Below are 13,898 nucleotides of genomic sequence, written 5' to 3' on the forward strand. Positions count from 1 at the left end.
GAGAAGATGAACTAGGATGATGTACTGCCAAAGTGCTGGGTAAAACTTCTGGTGCTGTTGATGCCGGGGCGGTTCCCAGATGGAGCTTGTCAATACTGACTTCCAGTGCAATGGGCACCACCCCTGGGAGTTCCCCTCCCCCTCCATGGCTTTGGGATCACTTGCTTACAAGGCCCACCCAAGCCAGGAAAGCTCCATTCCGCCCTTCCTCTGGTGAGTCTCAGACCTCCCCTGTGTTCCATTTTTCAGCAAAGCAGCTGTCTGGAAGGCACCCAGGACCACTGCTCCTGGGGACGTGCAACCCCCCGCCCCCAAGGCTGGGATGCCAGAAGGACAAACCCAGCCAAACATATGGATCCTGGGCCCTGTAAAGCCAACAGCTGGGCCACTGGCTAGCTTCTCCCCTGTTCCCTGGAATATCTTGGCAAGGAGAATACACGGTCTCAGCAACTTATAGGAAACTTCCCAGGGTATCCCAGTCTCTAAGGGAACAATTTGTTCCTTTCTCACACATTTAAATCTTTTTCTTTGGAAGACCAATTTTAAGATGCACACACGCACATGCACTTTTAATTTGTTCCTGGGTATGCTTAAATACAGTTTCAGTGACAAATCTAATATTAGCAATTATTAATATTTGTTTAGTACATGCTAAGTAAAGAGTAAGGGCTTTCCTATTGGCTCAGGTGGCAAAAAATCTGCCAGTAATACAGGAGACCCGAGTTCAATCCTTGGGTCAGGGAAGATCCCCTGGAGAAGGGAAAGGCTACCTACTCCAGTATTCTTGCCTGGAGATTCCCATGGAGCCTGGCGGGCTACAGTCCATGGGGTTGCAAGGAGTCAGACATGGCTAAGTGACCAACAATAGACAAAGAGTGACTCATCATCTCATAGAGTCCTCACAATGATTCTTGAAACAGGGCTCTAAGTATCCCCACTTTACAGATGAGGAAACAGAGGTGGGCTGACATGCGAAGGGCAGGCTGCGTCCCTGGCACAGGTCTAGAGGCCTGGAGCCCTGGAGCCCCATCACTACCTTGTGTTGCCTTTTCCAACCATGCTGAAGGAGTTAACCAGTTGCAGAGATTTTCTTTCCTTCGGGCATGTCAGGTTGACTAAGACAGCATCTCTCTCACCGCTGGAGTCCATGACCCTGGAGGCCCGGGAAGGAGCCCCTAGCTGAATTTTCGAACATATACTACCTGCTGACTTTCCAGTGCAGCTCACACCTACCAGCTGTTCCCTCCTCTGGGTCGAGGCCCTGAGGAACCAAGACTCAAAGTTCAGCCTGCTTCCTCCAGCACGGACACTCGGAAACTGAAATTTCCCACATTTTCACCACACAAAAGTCAGCTTGTATTTTTGTCCTCTTTGCAATATGCCAAAGGAATTTCTCCTTCTTTCGTCCTGAACTTTCTCCAAAAATAAATAGGAAAAGTGAACGCCATTTTGCCCTGTAAGCTGAGAATAGAAAAATCAACACTCAGCGTGGCATTTCCAAGACATTATAGGAGAGTGAATGTGTGGATCTGGCTCAACACCGTTTGGCAACTTCAGGTTTACAGTAGATGATATTTCTCACCCAGAAACTCCTCATTGGGCTTACATGACAAGTTCCTTTGCCTTTCAAATCTGATATAAAACATGAAGAGGCTTTCATGAATGAACACCGCCTGGACTGCAATTCTGAGTTAGCAGACCAACCACAAGCAAGTTAAACCTAAATTTATGCAGATAACTTAGTGAAACCAAGAAGATGGTGATCCAAGGTAAGCTGAACTGGTAGCTACAGATTGAGCCCAGAGAAGAAGGGAGGGGTTTATCCTATAACTGATGAAGGCTACAAAGAACCAAGCATCACGACCAAGACTCAGGGGGTTATTCTCAACTCACAGGATCCACTGTCCTCAGGATCGTCTGCTGTCCTTCCGGGCTGCCCAGACCCCTGGGTCTGCACCTTCCAAAGCCTCTGCGTGGGTTTCCCATGTCTCTCCCACCCTCCCTGGCTCAGTGAGAGTCATCTTTCACATACACTGTTTGATCACATCACCCCCTGCTCCGCTCATCTCTCGTGATTCGCCCCTCTCCTCAATGTCAAACATGGTTCTGCCCCCAGGACCCTTCACCTGGCCTCTTGCTCCTGGCAGCCTCCTCCCCCAACTGCTCATCACTCCCTTGGAATTTGCTTCAAGCAAGGCACCTGGCTGTGTGCTGTTCTCCACTACAAACAGACAGGGAACCTCCAGGTAAGAAGCAGGGTCCTGCCTACCGTCACCTGCGTACAGATGTCCTGGGAGCACTCACCCTACAGGTGAGTCAGCAGACAGTCATCTCAAACTTGCCCCCATCCCTCTAGGAAAGAGGTGCTCTCTCACTCCCATCAGTGAGAGAAGCAGAAAGAGATACTGACGGACTTGTGGAATGCTGCCTGCATTCATCCCCATCTCTCCCACTTCCAGCTGTGGTGGGTTGGGCAAGTGACAGGTTGGTCCCCTCTGGGGCTCAGACGCTCTATCTGCAAAATGCAGTTAACAAGTCGTATCTCGTAGCCATTGAAAAACATTATGAAGGCCATCCTTATCATCTCCAGGCAATTTCAGCATGAAAAGAACATGGTATTGCAGCTAGAAAGACTTGGTTTCTAATCCCAGCTCCAAAACTTGGGAAATAAGTGAACTTCTCTGACCTTCACTTTCCCCATCCTTAAATGGGGATTAAAAGCTCCCTCAAAGGATAACTGTCTGGATTGAATTAGATGATATAGATAAAAATGGTTTATTAAACTGTTTAATTTGTACAATATAAGCAGATAACCATGATGGTGTGATCACTCACCCAGAGCCAGACATCCTGAAATGCGAAGTCAAATGGGCCTTAGGAAGCATCACTACAAACAAAGCCAGTGGAGGTGATGGAATTCCAGTTGGGCTATTTCAAGTCCTAAAAGATGATGCTGTGAAAGTGCTGCAATCAATATGCCAGCAAATTTGGAAAACTCAGCAGTGGCCACAGGACTGGAAAAGGCCAGTTTGCACTCCAATCCCAAAGAAAGGCAATGCCAAAGAATGTTCAAACTATCGCACAATTGCACTCATCTCACACACTAGTAAAGTAATGCTCAAAATTCTCCAAGCCAGGCTTCAACAGGACGTGAACCGAGGACTTCCAGACATTCAAGCTGGATTTTGAAAAGGCAGAGGAGCCAGAGATCAAATTGCCAGCATCCGCTGGATCATCAGAAAAGTGAGACTGACACTTATACCCCTTTCCAGCGCCCCGTTTCCTTGCCTGTAAAATGGGGATGACAGTTTTTGTGAGCAATGCTTAACTCTGACAGCTTCTATGAGCATTGAATGACATAAAAATATAGCAGATCAGCGACTAGGTCACAGTAAGCAGTTATTTTGCACTTTTCACTTTAGTCTAAAAGCACATCACCCTAAGCTCCCTGATCCCCTCCGACAAAGCACTGACATCTAGTGGCAGAGCGGAGTAACTGCAGGTGTGAGTCCCCAAAGCCCCAGACCCTTCACGTGCCCCACACACCTCATTTCAGGGGTTGCACTGGTTACAAGCAAGCCAGCCAGGATCTGCCGCAGGTCTTCCAAGCACTTTGATATTTATCAACAGATTTTATCCCCACCCCAAGATTTGAAGATGAGTAAGTCAGTGACAAAGGGAGAATGGAGAGACAGGGGTGGAGCAGGGGCAAGACCCCTCCCAGACAGTAAACTCCTGGAGATCAGGGATTTCCCCACCACATCCTTGTACCTAGGACACTGCTTGAAATACAGCAAGTGCTCAGTTAGTATCTTTAGAATAAATGACAACCATTGGAAACCCCAGTCCCTTCGAAGGTCAGAAGTCCGCACGGTGAAGAGGCTTTGCTTCAGGTGGCACAGTGACAAACTGCTCCAGGAATAAGCTTACAGGGACTTCCCTGGTGGCCCAGTGGCTAAGACACTGTGTTCTCAATGCAGGGGGCCCAGGTTCAATCCCTGGTCGGGGAAGTAGATCCCACATGCCCCAACGAGGACCCGGTGCAGCCAAATAAATAAATAAAAGTAACAAAAAAATTTACGAGGAAGCTTTTCCCCACCTCCTCTCAATGTGTGTGCACTAATGTCCCTAATCTTCTACTTCTTTTAACTGAAAAAAGATTCCACCTGGGCCCTCTGAAAGGGTTGGAAAGTGGTCCAGGACCATATTATATTTACTTTTTTAAAAAATTACAGGACTACATTATAAACCAATGCTGTTGCTGCTGCTGCTGCTAAGTCGCTTCAGTCGTGTCCGACTCTGTGCGACCCCATAGATGGTAGCCCACCAGGCTACCCCGTCCCTGGGATTCTCCAGGCAAGAACACTGGAGTGGGTTGCCATTTCCTTCTCCAATGCATGAAAGTGAAAAGTGAAAGTGAAGTCGCTCAGTCACTGTTTGTGACCCCACAGACTGCAGCCTACCAGGCTCCTCTGTCCATGGGATTTTCCAGGCAAGAGTACTGGAGTGGGGTGCCATTACCTCCTTCGATAAACCAATGCTGATGTCCCTCAAAATTCATAGGTTGCAACCAGTGTGATGGAATTAGGTGATGGGGCCTCTGGGAGGTGATCAGGTCATGAATGGGATTGGTGTCCTTACCAAAGAGATCCCAGCTCCCTCACCCCTTTTGCCACTGAAGGTTAGAGTGAAAAGAAGGCTGTCTACGAACCAGGAAGTGGGCTCTCCCCAGACGCTGGGTCTGCCAGCGCTCTGACTTTGGAAATTATACCAGCTTCCATAACTCTGAGAAATAAATTTTCTGTCTATAAAATAACTAGTCTACAGTGTTTTGTTAAAGTGGCTGGAGCTGACCAAGCCAGACCAAAATGGGAACACACATTGACGGCAGTTCCTTGGGATGAGGGGCTGAGAAGGAGCCCCCAGGACTTTGAAGGCAGTATCATGTTCTGTTGCTTAAGCTAGCTGGTGAGGATATGAAGGTTTATCATTATTCTTTAAACCACACACATTTATTATAAATATTCTTCACTATGAAAGAGTATTATTATTGAAAAATTTCACAGAAATTATTGTAAAAGAGGCATAGGAGAAGCTATTGTCTCTAAGTGCAGTGGAGGGAATGCAGAGAAGGCAGGCTTTACAGAGTTTTGCTGTGGGCTTGCTGTGTCTTGCAACATCTCAGAAATGTAAGTGGAGGTTCTGAGTTCTTCTGAAACGACTTCTGCTTATTAGACTGTGTCCTGACCTTGGCGTGCTACAGTGTTGGCACCCAGGGTCATGGCTTTCCAACCCCTATGCTGGCTTGACTTTGTAACTTTGACCAATGGTAGCAGAATTTGAGAAACAACTACATCCCAGAGGGACGCAGTGATCCCGACCAGGAGCCTTCACTTCTCTGGTCTCCCTGTATTAAATTGAACAAACTGTAGTTTTCACCTCATTTTCCTCCAGGGTTGATGTGAGGAGGAAGTGAGAACATGCAAATGAAGGTGCTTTGTAAACCAGAAAACATGATATAACTGTAGGATGACCACTGCTATAACCACTCCTGGCAGAGAAGTAGTCAAAAAATGACATAAAGGGCCCTCCAAATGTGAGGCATTTGTGTTATGACTGGGCATAACACTCAGCCAAGGTTTTCTGGAACAGAATCAAGTTCTCATACCACCCCAGCCAAAACAGGTGGAAAGAACACTTAGCAGCTGTCTTCTAGTTCCATAAGATTGATGATGGGAGCGCCATGGCTACGAACTGGACTCCAGGGTCAGACAGTGTATGTTCAAATCCTAGGACCACCACTTACTAGCTGAACAAAGGATGACTTTATGCAAGTTATGGCACCTCTCCAAGACTCAGTCAGTTCTCTCATGTGTAAAATGGGGGAAATGATGGAAAACTCATAGAGTTCTTATGAGGACTGAATGAGTGAGTCTGGAAAGTGCTTGAAACAGTGCCTAGTACAGAATAAGCCCATATTACTATGTTGTTGCTGTTACTCAGTAGCTCATTAGTGTCCAACTCTCTGCGCCTCCACAGACTGCAGCACACTAGGCTTCCCTGTCCATCACCAACTCCCAGAGCTTACTTAAACTCATGTCCGTCGAGTCGGTGATGCCATCCAACCGTCTCATCCTCTGTCATCCCCTTCTCCTCCTGCCTTCAATCTTTCCCACTAAAAGGGTCTTTTCCAATGAGTCAGTTCTTCGCATCAGGTGGCCAAAGTATTGGAATTTCAGCTTCAGCATCAGTCCTTCCAGTGAATATTCAGGACTGATTTCCTTTAGGATGGACTGGTTGGATCTCCTTGCTGTCCACAGGACTTCCCTGAGTCTTCTCCAGCACTACAGTTCAAATGCGTCAAATCTTTAGCGCTCAGCCTTCTTTATGGTCCAACACTCAGATCCATACATGACCAATGAAAAAAACCATTGTGTTGACTATACGGACATCTGTCAGCAAAGTAATGTCTCTGCTTTTTAATATGCTGTCTAGGTTGGTCATAGCTTTTCTACCAAGGAGCAAAGCATCTTTTAATTTCATGGCTGCAGTCACCATCAGCAGTGATTTTGCAGCCCAAGAAAATAAAGTCTCTCACTGTTTCCATTGTTTCCCCATCTATTTGCCATGAGGTGATGGGAATTTATGCCATGATACTAGTTTATTGAATGTTGAGTTTTAAGCCAGCTTTTTCACTCTCCTCTTTCACCTTCATCATGAGGCTCTCTAGTTCCTCTTCACTTTCTGCCATAAGGGTGGTGTCATCTGCATATCTGAGGTTATTGATATTTCTCCCGGCAATCTTGATTCCAGCTTGTGCTTCACCCAGCCTGCATTTCACATGCTGTACTCTGCATAGAAGTTAAATAAGCAGGGTGACAATATACAGTCTTGATGTACTCCTTTTCCAATTTTGAACCAGTCTGTTGTTCCATGACTGGTTCTAACCGTTGCTTCTTGACCTCCACAGAAATTTCGCAGGAGGCAGGTAAGGTGGTCTGGTTTTCCATCTCTTGAAGAATTTTCCACAGTTTGTTATGATCCACACAGCCAAAGGCTTTTAGTGTAGTCAGTGAAGCAGAAGTAGATGGTACAACCTCTCCTTAGTATGCTACACCCTCCATTTTCTGTGGGGGAAAATATTAAACAGAAGAAACAGGCCAACAGTGGCTGTCATTAATTGGAAGCCTGGGTCAAATACTCGGAGGGACTTCCTGGCAAGGATGCATGGCGCTCATGAAATTTGGAGGATGCCCACTTAGCACCTTCTTGGCCAACCATGAGTTGTTGAGTTGGTGACCTTTTTAGCAAAGCTAAGGCTCCAACACTCTTTGAAAACATAAGCAATAGGAGCCAGGATTCAGATGAAGCCAGAATCTGATTAGGGAAAAGGTTGATAAATACTGATAAATGGTCCCCGGAGTTGTCCCCCGAGTGGACCTGTCTTTGTTTCTGTGGGGCGTGGTGAGGGTTCAAGGACCAACACATGAGCAATGCTTAGGTGGTTCCCGGCACACAGTAAGCACCATGGTCGTTGCTACTTCTTCTGTCTGTCCATCTGCCCACCCACCCATCCTCAAGGGATCCTTTGAAAGCAGTACCATCCAGAAGAAATTTCTGCCAAGATCCACGTTCTGTATCTGCACTGTCCACATTTCTAACCAGTCACATGTGGCTGCTGAGATCTGCCAAGGTGACCAGTGCGACTGAGTAACTGAGGTTTGAATTTAACTTTTTTCTCAAGTATTCTCATGGCTTTTTAAAAAGGCTATTTAATTTTAGTTAATTTAAATAGCCGCCTGTGACGGACAGCTACTAGATTGGACAGCGTGGTATGTCACCATGTCACTTCTTGGCTTATCTCTCTCCACGTCTCCAGTTCCTCTGACACGCATCTAAGACGCAGGAGAGCCTCCAGAGGAGGGGTGCTGTCTGTGCCCACCCTGCCTGGCCACCATTGTTCCACACCATTACCTGCAGACACTGGCCTGTGCCTCCGTCCCTTTGTTTTGGATGCCCTTCCAGCCTTGTCTGCCCAGGCATCTCTTTAGCAGTTTCCCCCTCCCACCCAAGCAGTCAAGGGTACCACCTCTGGCTCCCCCAGCTTCCAGAGCTTCTCCTCATCCTGGTATTTACACAGTACAGCTGTACTTGGCTGGTTACAGGCCCCTCTCCCTTTCTAGTTACTCCCTGAGAGTCCATCAGGGACACGAGGTAGGCATTTTTGCACCCCGGGGCCCTGCACAGGGCGTGGCTACGGCTGGTGCTTGGAGGCGGGGCACAGAGATGGAGAAGACACAGTCCATCCTTGTGGCCCCACCAGGCTCCCCCTCTAGGAGGAAGCATCGATTTCCACCAAGGTCCTTCTGCTTCCCAAGGCTGGTCTTCTTAGCATCCCCTGCATATATCACTGTTATTTCATCAGTCCAAAGACACCAGCAGTTGTAAGGACATCATCAATTCAGTGGTAGTCCTTTTGAGAAAAAGAAAACAGAGCACAATGTGTCTAAATGACACATTGCCTAGAAGACACTTTCTGCTTTCAGAAACATCAAAACATAAAGGGGAAACACGGCCTCAAGGAGAGCGAGGCAAACGTGAGTTGGCCTCTTGGGAGATTCCCCTTTAGGGTATCACTCAACAAGGGAGCTGGAGGGCCCCCTCTTCAGTGCCTCACTGTCTTCCTGCTCCTGCTTTCTGATCCAGCCCCTGCAACCGGAAGATTCAGAAATGTCCTATATTTTCTTGAATTGATCGAACAGATCTGAACGATTATTTTTCTGACTATAGAAATAACATATGGCTATTGTACAAAATTCTTTTCCATCTCAGGGGCTGTGCATTAGTTGTCCCCCCTTCCTAGAACACCCCTGGCCCCGATTTCATCTCGGGGCATCTCTCTTATTTTACAGGACTCATTAAATAGCCTCTCCATAGAGCTGCCTTCACCCCTGCTAAATTTGGTCTCATCCTCCCCCAGTCAGTTTCTCTCAAATTAACGATCTCATTTTCTTCCCAGCACTCATCAGCACTAGGAATTAATTGTGTACTTGTTGATTCTCTGTCTCTTCCCAACAACCCTGTAAGCTATTCCAAAGGGAGGATGTTTTTCTAGTAGGTACTTAAGCAATTTTTGTGAGTAACCTAAAACACAGAACAGCATTAAAAGAAATCATAAAGACCCTTGTGTCCCCACTACTTGGAGAATCACAATTAATACCTTTCTGGGTGTTTTCTGCATGGGTGTGTGGTCACATACTTTTTTTTAAGATGCAATCTATTTATATTGCTTTCTAATCTGCTTTCCCCTCTCTACTTACAAAATCACGGATACCTTTCACATCCATATGCCTGGGTGGCCACCCCTGTTTCTAAAGGGGACATGCTATTTCCCTGTATGCAGTGACCCTACTGGATTTAATCAGCCCTTGCAGGTAGCTTTGAGCTTGTCCCTGTCCTCTGGTTATGTCAGGCAGTGCTGCAAAGGAGCATCTTTGTACAAATATCTTTACTTATGTCCATTAATGTGTTATTATTGGGCCAAGCAATATGAGCTTACTATCAGACTTTGGGTAGATAGTAAGAATGGAACCCCTTTTCAGGTGAGGAACCCCACCGTGCACAAGAACTTTGCAAGGTTCAGAGGGGGTTGAGAAGGAGACTGGCTTCCCTCCATCCTGTGGGCAACTCCTGTCTACTTGGAGAGATTTGTAAAGTCCCCCATGGCTTTAGCACCCCTGCAAAGGCCCTAAGCCCCACTTCGATAGCCCCGCAGAGCTAGTGGCTGAGCAATTGCAGGCTTTGTTGCAGCAGTGTTATGGTAGACACTTTTTTTTTTTTAAATTGACTATCTTGCAAGGTTGAACTACCTTGAAAGGTTGTCTCTTGAAATAAATATACATGCACATGCCAGTGAAGTGCAATTTATAATTCAATTTTGTAATGATACCCAACTCAACCCACAGCTTAATACAGCACAGGCGTGAGCCACTAAGTAACCCCAATTTCAGTTCAAAAGGGTGAAATCACTATTTTCTCCCTCTCAATATATTTAGTAACTAGTGTAAAACCAATGAATAGAATTTGGTTTCATCTGGAACTCTCATTTCTGTCATCGCTTCCCTATAATTCATGTCACCTGTGTCCCCCACAAATCCAGTCTGTCATTGGGTAAAACCCTCCAGGTTGGAAGCCCGGGAACAAAGGGGGTGTGACAACATGGACTTCACCATCCTCTAGGGTTCACACCCTCGAAATCTGATTCTGCCCCTGCCCCTCCCAGCTCTGGCCTCGACTGCCTTCACTGCACTCAGATTTCAGAGAGCTGCTGATCCTTCACATGTAAACAGCATATCACAGGCTATCACACGCGTTCCACCCTCTGTGGGACCCAGTCTTCACAGTGACCTTGAGAGGCTGGCCCAGCATGGCTATTGCAGTAACCCTTATTTTAGAGAGGTGTCAACTGGGGCTCACGGCAAAGAAGGGACATGTTCAAGGCCACATAGTAAATAGGAAGGAGAGGTGAGGCTACACCTACCTCCTCTGACTCCTAGTTCTGAGACATTTCCATCTGGCAGAGCTGGAGGGTCCTGCCAAGCAGGCCAGGCCGGTCAGTACCTATCTCCTGCCCTCCTCCCCCAGCTAGTTTCAACCTTCTGGTGTTGACTTAAAGGAGTTCCCAAACTTCACTTTGGCAAATGTGTATCTAAACCAGACAGGTAAAGGGCTGACCCTGGCAGCTCTCTGCAAGAGTGAGGTAATCAAGTAGCTGGCTGGTTGTGAGAACTAGCTCAGTTCTGGGCAGACTCTAGTTACCGTTATCAATTAACTGTGTGACAATATGCTAATTGTGTTCTTTATCCGCTTACTTAGCAAAATACAAAGTTGGCAACTTTTCTGTTGAAATTTGGCTTTTCCTTGACATCTCAAGATCTGAAAACCACAATCAAGAAGTTATATTATTTTTAGAGATTACCTAGATTCTAGTCACTGTACTGGAGAAGGCAATGGCAACCCACTCCAGTGTTCTTGCCTGGAGAATCCCAGGGACGGGGGAGCCTGGTGGGCTGCTGTCTCTGGGGTTGCACAGGGTCGGACACGACTGAAGTGACTTAGTAGCAGCCGCAGCAGCAGTCACTGTGCTAATGTTTCACGTATGCTCTTTCTTCAAGCCTCGAGATAGCTGTATGAACTATGAATTATTATCCCTCTTTTAAGACTAGGAAACAGTCCCATAGAGTCAAATAATGTCCCCAAGTCACACCGCTAGCACGTGGTAAAGGCAGAATTCTAACCAATCTGTCTAGCTCCAAAGTGTAGCTACTTGAAAGAGGAGAAATTTCCCCAAGTATAAGTGAGCAAGGATGCTTTTGTTCATTCACTTACTCACTCACTCCTTCATTAAACCTTTGCGGAGCACCTACTGGGAGGAAGCCAGACTAATGGAAAGAAAATGCTTGGAGACAGGCAATCCTGTTGGAGTTCTGGCTATGATCTTTATTAGCTGAGTGACCAGCTGGCCACCTAAACTCCCAGAGCCCTGGCCCCTCCGACTGTCATGTGAGAACAAAATTCCTGCTTTAGCAGGTTGCCGTGAGGACCACGAGCAGACAGCATATGAGGAGAGAGCCCAGCAGTGCCTGGCGTGCAGTAGGTGCTGGACAGACACCAGTCCCCTGTCTGTCCCTCCAGGGAAAGCCACTCACAGGTCACCAATACTCGGGGCTTCAGGCTGGAAGAGCTCTTTGATATCACCTGTTCAACTCTCTCCCTTTATGGATGGGAAAGTCGAGGCTTAGACAGAGATGTTGACATGCTCAAGGCCACAGTGCAGGGTAATGGCAGAGGTGGGCCCAGAACTCACATCTCCTGAGCCTCCCCACCCCCATGGTCGGCGTCTTCTATGACAGCAGACTAGCTCTGCGGTGGAGCAGCCAAGTAAACTGCGATGTAAGTAGACGGGAGATAAATGGGAGCATTGATAGCTTGTTGTTGAATAGCTGGAAGGAAAACAGTAACTTTCCGAGCAAATATCTAAAATATACTTCCTTATTTATCCAGCAAGTAAGCACACTGCTTACTCTGCGCCTGCCAGTTACCGTGCTAAGCTCTCAAGAAACATGAACTCACTTAACCGTCACTCCAATCCAGGGAGGAAGCGACTATTACTGTCACCTTCATCTGACAGAGGAGGAAGCAGAGGCTCTGAGAAGTTAATTTTGCTCACGGTCCTGTAACTAGTAAAATGCAGGGCTGGGATTCGAACACAAGTATTCCGGCTCAAGTCCATATCATAACGACTATGCCACGGTGTTTCTCCCCCAGAAGACTGAGCTGCTTTCTAATGTGTATACCAGAGTGTGGATAAATATTACTTAAGAATAGTGATGATAATCACAATAGCAATAACAGGAGAAAGGACAATACAAATAGGCAATTCCCTGTGTGATTTTTTGGGAGAACTTACTAACACCTGGCTTGCCTGGTGGCTCAGACGGTAAAGAATCTGCCTGCAAAGCAGGAGATGCGGATTCCATCCCTGGGTCAGGAGGATCCCCTGGAGAAAGGAATGGCTACCCATGCCCATTCTTGCATGGAGAACTCCATGGACAGAGGAGCCTGGCGGGTTACAGTACTTGGGATCATGAAGAGGCGGACCACTGAGCGACTACCACTACTAACACCTACCCAAGTCTCCCCGACAGCCATGACCCCTCACCCTCTCTCCCGCCCACCTTCATTGCCCAGGTTACACCCTCCACCAGGAGCACTTTCCCCCTTTGTCCTTCGGGACTCAGCATGAATGTAGCTGGCTCTGGGAGCACTTTTCAGATGGTGTCTCCTGTCACTGCTGGGCAAGGCTGCTGAGTCAGTGCTCAGGGTGGGGTTTGACGCTGCATTCCATTTGGCTGAAGGGACTTTTCCACTGGCCTCAGATCACCTGGCTCACCAATGCGGCTCAGGGACAAGTCAGCCGTTACTTCACCGAGGCCTGGACGTGTCTATTTCATGCGTTCAATGCCACAGACTCCGGGGAACACCTTCTTGGGATCCGTTATTGCATTCAGTAAGCACTCCAAGCCTTTAGGGTAAGTGCTGTCACCTCTATCTGAGCAGGGGGGACCCTGGCTCGGGAGAATCAGGGAACATGTCCCAGGTCACAGGACCCACTGAATGCAAGAGCTGGGGCCTGAAACCACCTTCCCAACCCTCCCCCAGGGAAAGCTCTTTATGTTACTGTAATTGTAAAAACTGATTCCAGCAAAAGATGCCAAACTGAGAGGGAAATGATCTGATGAGAAACAGGATATTTACCTAGTCCTGAAGTATCTCCCTAAAAAATATTACAAAGCAAAAAATGACAACAGGAGAACTGGAAACCATGTGTAACGATTAGTTTTATGTGGGATCCTGGCTGGGCTATAACATCCAGTCATTCGATCAAATGGTAATCTAGGTGGTGCTGTGAATGTGTCTTGTAGATGTAGGTTAACATCTAAACATCAGCTGACTTAATAAAGGAGATTATCCGCAGCGACATGGGTAGACCTCATCCAATCATTTGAAAGGCCCTATGAGCAAACACAGGTTTCTCAGAGAAAGAAATGCTATGCTAAGACTGAAGCATCAACTCCTGCCTGAATTTCCAGCCTACCCTGCAGATTTCAGGCTGGTCAGCCCCACAACTGTGGGCCAGTTCCATTCCTTAAAGTCTATCTCTCTCGCACTCTCTCTCTCTCCAAATATATATGTAAGTCCCTTTATGTACACATTCTATTTGTTCTTCATCTCTGGAGAACCCTGGGACACCATCGGAACAAAGTGATCCAAATGAATACCACCCAAAAGGGCCAAAAAGGTGTCGTATGCCTCCAGATGTTATGTGCTCAGAAGGA

The 13,898-nt window shown here is 47.1% G+C and overlaps 1 protein-coding gene and 1 non-coding gene across 11 annotated transcripts in view; one reads left to right on the top strand and one right to left on the bottom strand.

Annotated features, from left to right (window-relative positions):
• TENM4 (teneurin transmembrane protein 4) overlaps window positions 1–13,898 on the bottom strand; it is an 826,321-nt gene that overhangs the window by 458,850 nt on the left and 353,573 nt on the right. The gene's annotated exons all lie outside the window — the stretch shown is intronic.
• On the top strand, window positions 3,938–4,010 carry TRNAE-CUC. The gene has a single exon. It is a non-coding gene; the product is annotated as a tRNA-Glu (tRNA).

This window comes from Cervus elaphus, chromosome 2 (genome assembly GCF_910594005.1).
Source record: "Cervus elaphus chromosome 2, mCerEla1.1, whole genome shotgun sequence".
Taxonomy (NCBI): Eukaryota; Metazoa; Chordata; class Mammalia; order Artiodactyla; family Cervidae; genus Cervus; species Cervus elaphus.